An 8,193-nucleotide genomic window follows, 5' to 3' on the forward strand; every position below is an offset into this window, starting at 1 on the left:
TTTATAATAAAACAACAAGCATTGTTGAGTTTTATTAAAATTAAAAAGTAGCTTACATAAGTATTAAGGGCATAGGGGGGGTAAACACTCTTTTTTGGTTTTTTATCTTATTTTATATAGTTTTACTAAGCTACAAGATCCTTTTTACAGATTTTAAAAATTCAAAATATTTTTTGAGATATAGCCTGTCAAAGTCGGAGCCAACAATAGGATCCTTATAGGAGGCGCAAACTAAAACGGCAAAAATAGACTATTTCACTAAAAATCTATCTTCTCCTACATTTTTTGAGATAACTACTTCAAACTTTTAGGAAATTTTACTTGATATATTTAGAAAACTCTGTTGGAAGGAATTTTTTCTAAAAAATAAATATAAAAATATAAATTTTATATAAAAAATAAACACAAAATTTTTTTTTTTGTTGTAATTTTTTTTTTTTTTTAATTCTGTTCCAAGAGAATTTTCTAAATACTGCAAGGAGCATTTCCTGAAAATTTGAGGTTGTTATCTCAAAAAACGTAGGAGGAGTTAGATTTTTAGTGATTTCTAGTTATTTGTAGTTTTAGTTTGTGATTTACTTACCAAACCTATTGATTGGCTCACACAACTTGCTACTTTGCCGCTGCTCTCACCACTCACCCCACTGGAGCTTGATCCAGCATTGTAGAAAAGTGATTGGATGCCATGAACTTCAGGCCTTATATTTCTTTGTCCAGCTCCATTCATATGTACAGTTAGTGCTTTTCTTCCCTAGTTTGACAGTGACAGAGTAGGTGAACACTATTGCATTTAAAACTTTTTTTATTATCATCATCATTACTGATTAATTCAGAAAAATCTTTATCGGAAAGCCTAAAACTCTTGAAATATTTAAAATTTGGCTAAATTAAAATATAACAAACAATTTAATACTGATTGCAAAAGAAAATAACAATGATTAGTCTTGAGTTTGAAAACCCAATACATAAAGTATTAGTTTTCTGTACAAATAATTCTAATCTAACACCTTAATACAAAAAATAAATATACACTACCAGTAATAAGCTATTTGCTTAACTAAATGGGTAACTATAGTCACCATAAAAGTTGTAAAACAACCTAGAAGGTAAAAATATCTAATAATAATAAATTTTTATCTAAAACATGTATTAATTATATAAATTGTTCACTTAGGTTAATAAAATACTACCCAAACCATTTTATATAAAATCTTTAAATTAAAAATCAATTAGCAAAGAGTATACTAAAGTAGCTGTAAAAAAATATATAAAAAAAAGTATATATTACACAGTATAAAACTAGTAACAAATAAATATACTCTTATTTATTTTAAAAACTTTAAGTTATTCCACAAAAAATACAAATAAGTAAACTAAATCATGGCATATACCTTTTTATAATTTATAATACAAATTTTAAATCTTTTAAAAACTATATAAAAATCAAGTATACACATCAACTTTTTACATTAGATACTAAACCAGGGTTTCCCAAAGTGGGCCAAGTGGCCCCCTGGGGGGACATGACAGATACTCAGGGGGCCAAGAGCAGCAAAGGTGTAAGAGGGGGGGCCATGAGGCCATAACATGAATCTTACACTAGACATTCTCGAGTTGCAGATGGAGAGCAAAAAAAAAAAAGGTCTCATTTTTATTTCATGTTAGTTTAGAAACTTACACTAGATATTCTTGAGTTGCAGATGAAGAGCAAAAAAAAAAAAAGGTTTTTGGTGTTTTTTATCGTAGTTTATGAGTAATCTTGTTGAAGGGGGCCATTGCTTTTTAATTTTCTATAAAGGGGGCCATTTGCAAAAAAGTTTGGGAAACCCTGTACTAAACTAACTGCTTAATTATAAAGAACTCAATTAATTACTATTAATTAATTATTTACTTTAAAAAAAAAACTTTGAATCTAAAAATATGCTAGATATAATATTGTGTATATATCACAGTTTCACTATGGAAGTGTCCTTGCTTCATATCATAAAAACTAAAAAGCTTACAAAATTTGCTTCTTGAAGTGGGGTACATGTTCAATATGTTAATAGAAAAAATATGCAGTTTTATAAAGGATATTTTTTTAATTTATACCAGATGAAGGCGTTGGAAATTAAATAATTCGTAAATTTCTAGGAAAACTTCTCAATTTTTTTCTGACTTTATTTATTTCTAAATTTATTTTTTATTTTGGGATATAGAAATTTTGTAAGTTTATTCTGAAAAAATCCGAATATTTTCTTTTTATTTTATCAAACTTCCTGACTTTTGTCATTTTTTACTTTTTCTTGACTTTTCCTTATTTTCTGACTTTTCCTGACTTAGTGACAACCCTGAATTTTGATGGCATAGTTAAATGACTGAAATAATTAGATACCTAAAATCAGAAAAAAAATATTTTAAATGAATTAGATTTATATTTTCTTAGGTTACAGTTTAAGCCTTTGGTTTCTTCAATCTTATGTGAAATATAACTTCAGATTTTGTGTTTATTTTGGAATTTGGCTCATAGTGCAAATTTTGAAAAACTAAAATGGTGTATTTCTAACTATCGTTATACCAATGTTTTTCAATAATACTAAACAAGTGTGAAACAATATTATTAAAATAATATAAACTAGTTTTGACAATAAGAAAAAACATTGATCAATTTAAAAACCAATCTAACAAAAGTTTTTATCAGCTTCTTTATTTTAGAATTTTAACTAAAATAGAAACTGGACAAACACAAAGTCTAATTAGACATAAAACGGAAAAAATGTAAGTAACAATAAAAACAAAAAAAAATTTAATTAGGGAACAAACTTTATTTTAACGTTTGAGTATGAAAACTTTTGTTAATTTTATAAAACTTATTTTTATTTAGGTGAACGAAAATTAGTGTTGTTTAATCTTAAAGATTCTAAAGTAACAATTTTTTTGTTTTAAACTGTACTAAACTGTTATCACGTTTTTAAATATATAAATGATATGTATTTTATAGCACTTCTATTACTCTTTGCCTAACACAAAAACAAAAGCATTTATCGTTTTTGATCTACCAATGTTTTTTACACTGCTATCCAACCAGAAAAGATTTAGTTGTAATAAGATCTTTTATTTAAAAAGGAAGTGTCATATTTCGAGAGCTTGTTAGCCAACAACTTAAATAGCAGTTAACTTAACAACTTAAAGAAAGTTTTTTGTTTGTTATTTTTTGTTTTTTTAATAATGTTTTAGAGAGTAAAATTTGTTTCATAAGTCTCATGTTAAGAAAAGAATCTTACCAATAAAGACACAATCAAGTATTTTTGCTTCAAAAAACTAAATGCTAACATTTTACAGATTTTTTATGAAAGTACTGTTAGATATAACAAAAAATAAAGTAATGTGTATAATGCTTAAAGTTAACTTACTATTCAAACAAAATCTTTGTTTATTATTTAGGTACACAAATACTATGTAATATGCTTAGTTAGCTCAACTACGACGGCAAAAAGTAAAATAAAATTGAAAAGTAGAATAAAACCTAATAAGTTTGCTTGAAATCTACTGTGCTAAGTAAAAGTTTTTTTTACAAATTGATGAATCATGTTTTAAAATGTTCATAACTTTTGTGCTTTTAATAAATTAATTTATATATGTGAAAATTTACTTATCAGCCTAAAAAGTAAATGTTCATTTACGCCTAGTACAATACAAGATATTCTTTAATTAATTCCATAAAATAAGACAAACATTGTTCTATTTTGAAATTTAATATCATAGTAAATTTTTCGATACATGATTCTGATCAATTTTTTACACTATAATTTTTTTTAATGTTTGAAACATTTTAAAAGAAAAAAAAAATTATTTGGATATGAAAATTTGCTGTAAAGTCTCTATTTATTTGAAAGTATTTTTTGCTCGAGTTAAGTTATTCATATTGGATTTGTCTACATTTAACCTAATGAGAAGTTATCAAAATAAAAATTTATTAATAACTTAATTTATTTGAAATACTTAAGTAGTTCAAAAAACTTTATTTTGACAATAAAATAGAATTTATTTTTGTTTAATTATTTATACACTGACACAAATATACTTGTAAAAAAATAAATAATGAAAAATAGTTTTAAGGTCATAAAGGGTATTAACCAAATATTACAACCTAGTCTTATAAGTGGATAAAATAAAATTTGTGAATAGGAAAAAATGGATAAAAATCTATTTTTAAATTTTGGAGGCTTTAACTTATAACTTTTAGTTGTGTTTCAAATTATCAACTTTTGGAGAAGATGTATTTTAGTAATTCAATTTAATTTTGCCTTCTTTTTTCCACTAAATACCTATTAACTGTTTATATATCAAAATTAACTGGTAGCCTATTGTTTAGGTAAATGACAATGCTAAAATAAAATAAAAAGTTTTACTAAACCCCCTTTGCCTTTAATGCTTCTTCCTCAAAAATATCTACTTAAAAAATACAAAAAATTTACTAAAATTTATTTTAGATAAATGTTTCTTTTTCTCTACAAGATGAAGTGTTTTATTTTTATAATTAAAAAAAAACTAAATAAAACCTTAAATTCAGTCTAACTAGAAAGTGTGCTGTTTCTTATCCTTTTGCATTTTTTTTAAAATTTATAACTATAATTATGTTGCATTTCATATCATTTTGATTTAGCCTAAGTACTTAAATTTATCTAATCTAACCGTTCAACATACGTAATTTAGTTTTTAGCTAGTTTTAATTCATACAAGAATAACTGTTAATTGAAAATAAAAGTGAAAAATTATTACTTATATTTGAGCCTTGATGTTAATATGGTTTGAGTAAAAACCTAGAAACAGTTATGCTAAAGGTTAATTTAAGTGTTTATGTTAAATGGGTTAAAAGTCAATTTTAGTGGTAACACTTTTTAGTGGATAAATTCATTTCGTGCTAAAAAAGGATTTTATTATGTATTACTTATTAGTAAACTAAAGTATTGTATATAAAATCAAAGTACTTATAATATACATCGTGTGAAATTTAATATTATTAATTTAAAAAGATTTCCTCTAAAATTGAATAAAAACGTCTTGTTTTTAAACCTTTTTTGTATCAGCAAACTATTACTTATTTATGTAAAACAGTTTTTCAAGCAAATATTTAGCATGAGTTACCAAATGTATAGAAACTCTACACTTGGCATTGGTTTGCAGGAGACTTTGGATGAAATGATTGCAAAGAAGCAAATTACACCACAAATTGCCATTTCCATACTTCAGCAGTATGACAAAACCATCAACAAGGTAAAAAAAAACTAAGTTATGATTTATTGTTAAAAAATAAGTTCATTTTTTAAAATATCTTAAATTTAATTCTGAAGAGTTACAAACGAGCCAGTTTGCTTAAATAAGTTTTAGAACGTACTTAATTGTTTAAATGTTTAAAAAAAATACGTTTTGAAACTAAAAAAAGTGTTTAAAGAGTTTTATAACACCAGTCTGTTTTATTAAAAGTTAACATGTTTTAAGTGAAAAACTTTTAAAATAAAATTTATGTGCATTCAAACAAAAATTAAATGATAGTATTTTTTTATAAACCAGGCTTTCCCAAACTTTTCTTTAAAAGGCCTTCTTTAAAAAGATTAAAAAAGCTATAGATCCCCCAACTAGATTTCTCCAAAACCTGTTATCAAAAACTCCCTAAACCTTTTTTTTCTCTTAATCACCAACTCAAGAATATCTAGTGTAATTTTTTGAATATTGCCTAGTGGCTCCCTTTTTACAGTTTATGGCCCCCTATTTTTTTCAAACCATTAATAACGCCCTGAGACTATTTTTGCTCTTAACCACCAACTCCAGAATATCTAAAGTAAGTATCAGAGTACAGCTTAGTAGCTCCTCTTTTTACAGTTTGTGGCCTCCTAAATTTCCTTAAAGTTTCCCAAATGATGTAGTATAACTTTCAAAACTACTTTAAAACATAATTGAGACTTTTTTTCGCTTATCTTTATAAACTACAGAATATCTAATGTAAAATTTTATTTGTGACTCCCCTGTGGCCCCTTTACTGCCAATGGACCCAAGTTTGGCTCATTTGCTGCTTATTGCTCCAAGAGGGCCACTTAACCCATTTTTGGAAACCCTGATATAAAGAAATAGCTGTTGAGCGAAAACAAGATCTCTTTCTAAAGAAAACTTAACATAAAACTAATACTTATTTAGATAGCATTGACTTCGTAAATGCCAGCTATATAAATATTTTTAGAAAGTTAGAGAATAATTAATAAATTTTTTATCAACATAAACAAACAGGCATTGGTTGAACAAACCAGTTACAGGATCACTTTCCAAGGAGACCTCCACACTTACAGGTCAGTTATAAAATAAATAGTATTAACTAATCAAAAAGATGAATCATAATATAGTTGCACCTGCACTTTTACAGGTGATTTCCTAGTGTCTAAATGAACTTGTAAATAATTAATTACATATTAATAAGACTTATGCAACTTTTTAAAACATTTTTTCAAGTTTACCTAGGTAAATAATAAAACAAAAATGTTGAGATTTTATGATATTAGTTTTGTTACGTTAATTGTAAAACCCTTATAGATGCTGTGATGATGTTTGGACTCTGTATATGAAGAATGGAAAGTACAAAGTTGGTTTGGAGACGGTTCACTGCGATAACGTGAAATTTGTTTGTTGCAATGGAAAGAAATCAGATAAATAGATTATGGGTTTATACCACGGGTTTCCAATACTTATTATGATAATTGCTCCCTTTAAATATATTTATAAATAAGCCACCCTCTCTTTATTAAATATCACCAATTTACTTTCTTGATTCCTACTACCCCTGCTTTTAGTCCACTTTTGGCACCCTGGTGTAAATTTACTTCGGCTACTGACATCTTACTGATTAATGCATCGTCATTTACCTACAGTTTAGTGATTTAGTTGCATAATAAACATGTTTAGACTGAGCAGTAGTTTGTTTTTGTATAATTATATTTATTATTTGAAACTATAAACAGTTTTAGACAGAACTAGATGTCTAAACAAAAAGTTTTTTTTTTTAATTTATTTCATTTGCTTTCCAGTAAACATTTTAAACAAATAGTTTATTAATTTCATTCAGTAACTGTATTCATTATTGTACAAAGTATTAGATTTAAAAAAAATTGTAATTAACTCGAAGCAACTCCTAGTATTTTGATAAATATATTCGAACCCATTTTTAACATGTTTGGAGTAATTCTCAATAGAAATCATATGAGCCATATATTACTATTTTTAATTGATTAACAAATTAAAAAATATATACCTCGCAGTAACGCGTAAAAGTGTCTTAAAGTAAAGTATTAAAAAAGAAATAAGAAATTTTCAAAATATATTAGTTAATAATTTGTTCTACTATACAGCTTGTATAATTATTTCTGTAAAAATATAATTTTGATAAGTAACATATGCTAGCATCAGTTTACTTAATTTGTATGATTTTTTAAATTTTAACCCACATGGAAAGTTTCAAACACATTAAGAATGGTTTTTGATTTATTTATCACACGATGTTTTCATGATAATTAAAAACTGGTTGAGATTTTTTATTTCACGTTTAAGTTTTTACTAACTTGTAGTCATTATGGTACAACAGATTATTAAACGACAAGAAATAGCAAAAAGTTTAGTTCATAATTCTTTTGTACGAAAAAAACTTTAGGTTGTTGAGATTTACACCGTATGGATATCTTTTTGTCTTGTCCAGGACTTCATAATAAATAATAGTAAGAATTTTTTTTTTACGACTTGCTTTGCGCGTTGATATGTAAATATATAAAATAAAAACTACATCTAGTGTGTTAGTGGATAAAATCATTCATTAAACAGTTTGACACCTAAAAAATACAGGATTTGTTTAAACTTTGCATAATGTTTATGAAATAATTTTTTTTTAGCATAATCAACTTATTCTAAAGATATTATTTATTTTCATATGCCTACCTGTAGTTTGAACATAAATATTTACACGGGTCAAAAACAGGGTGTGTTTAAAATTTTTAGTGGGATAGCACACCTTTTTTGATATTTAGAGTATTTTCTTTATTAATTGTTAGTAGAACACTTTAGAAAATTAAAAAAAAAACGGTGTTTACTTTTCTGATAAATAAAAATGTCTAAATGTTTTATAAAATACTATTAAAACAAGAGTTGTTATAAGTAGTCCAGTTTTATAATATA

General features: G+C 25.6%; 1 pseudogene; it reads left to right on the plus strand.

Moving 5' to 3' along the window:
- The first annotated feature begins 5,130 nt into the window (after nucleotides 1-5,130).
- Nucleotides 5,131-6,685, plus strand: LOC145836393 (transcription initiation factor IIA subunit 2 pseudogene; annotated as a pseudogene).
- The last annotated feature ends 1,508 nt before the right edge of the window (nucleotides 6,686-8,193 follow it).

This window comes from Thalia democratica, chromosome 5 (assembly GCF_965202585.1).
Source record: "Thalia democratica chromosome 5, ktThaDemo2.hap1.1, whole genome shotgun sequence".
Classification (NCBI taxonomy): Eukaryota; Metazoa; Chordata; class Thaliacea; order Salpida; family Salpidae; genus Thalia; species Thalia democratica.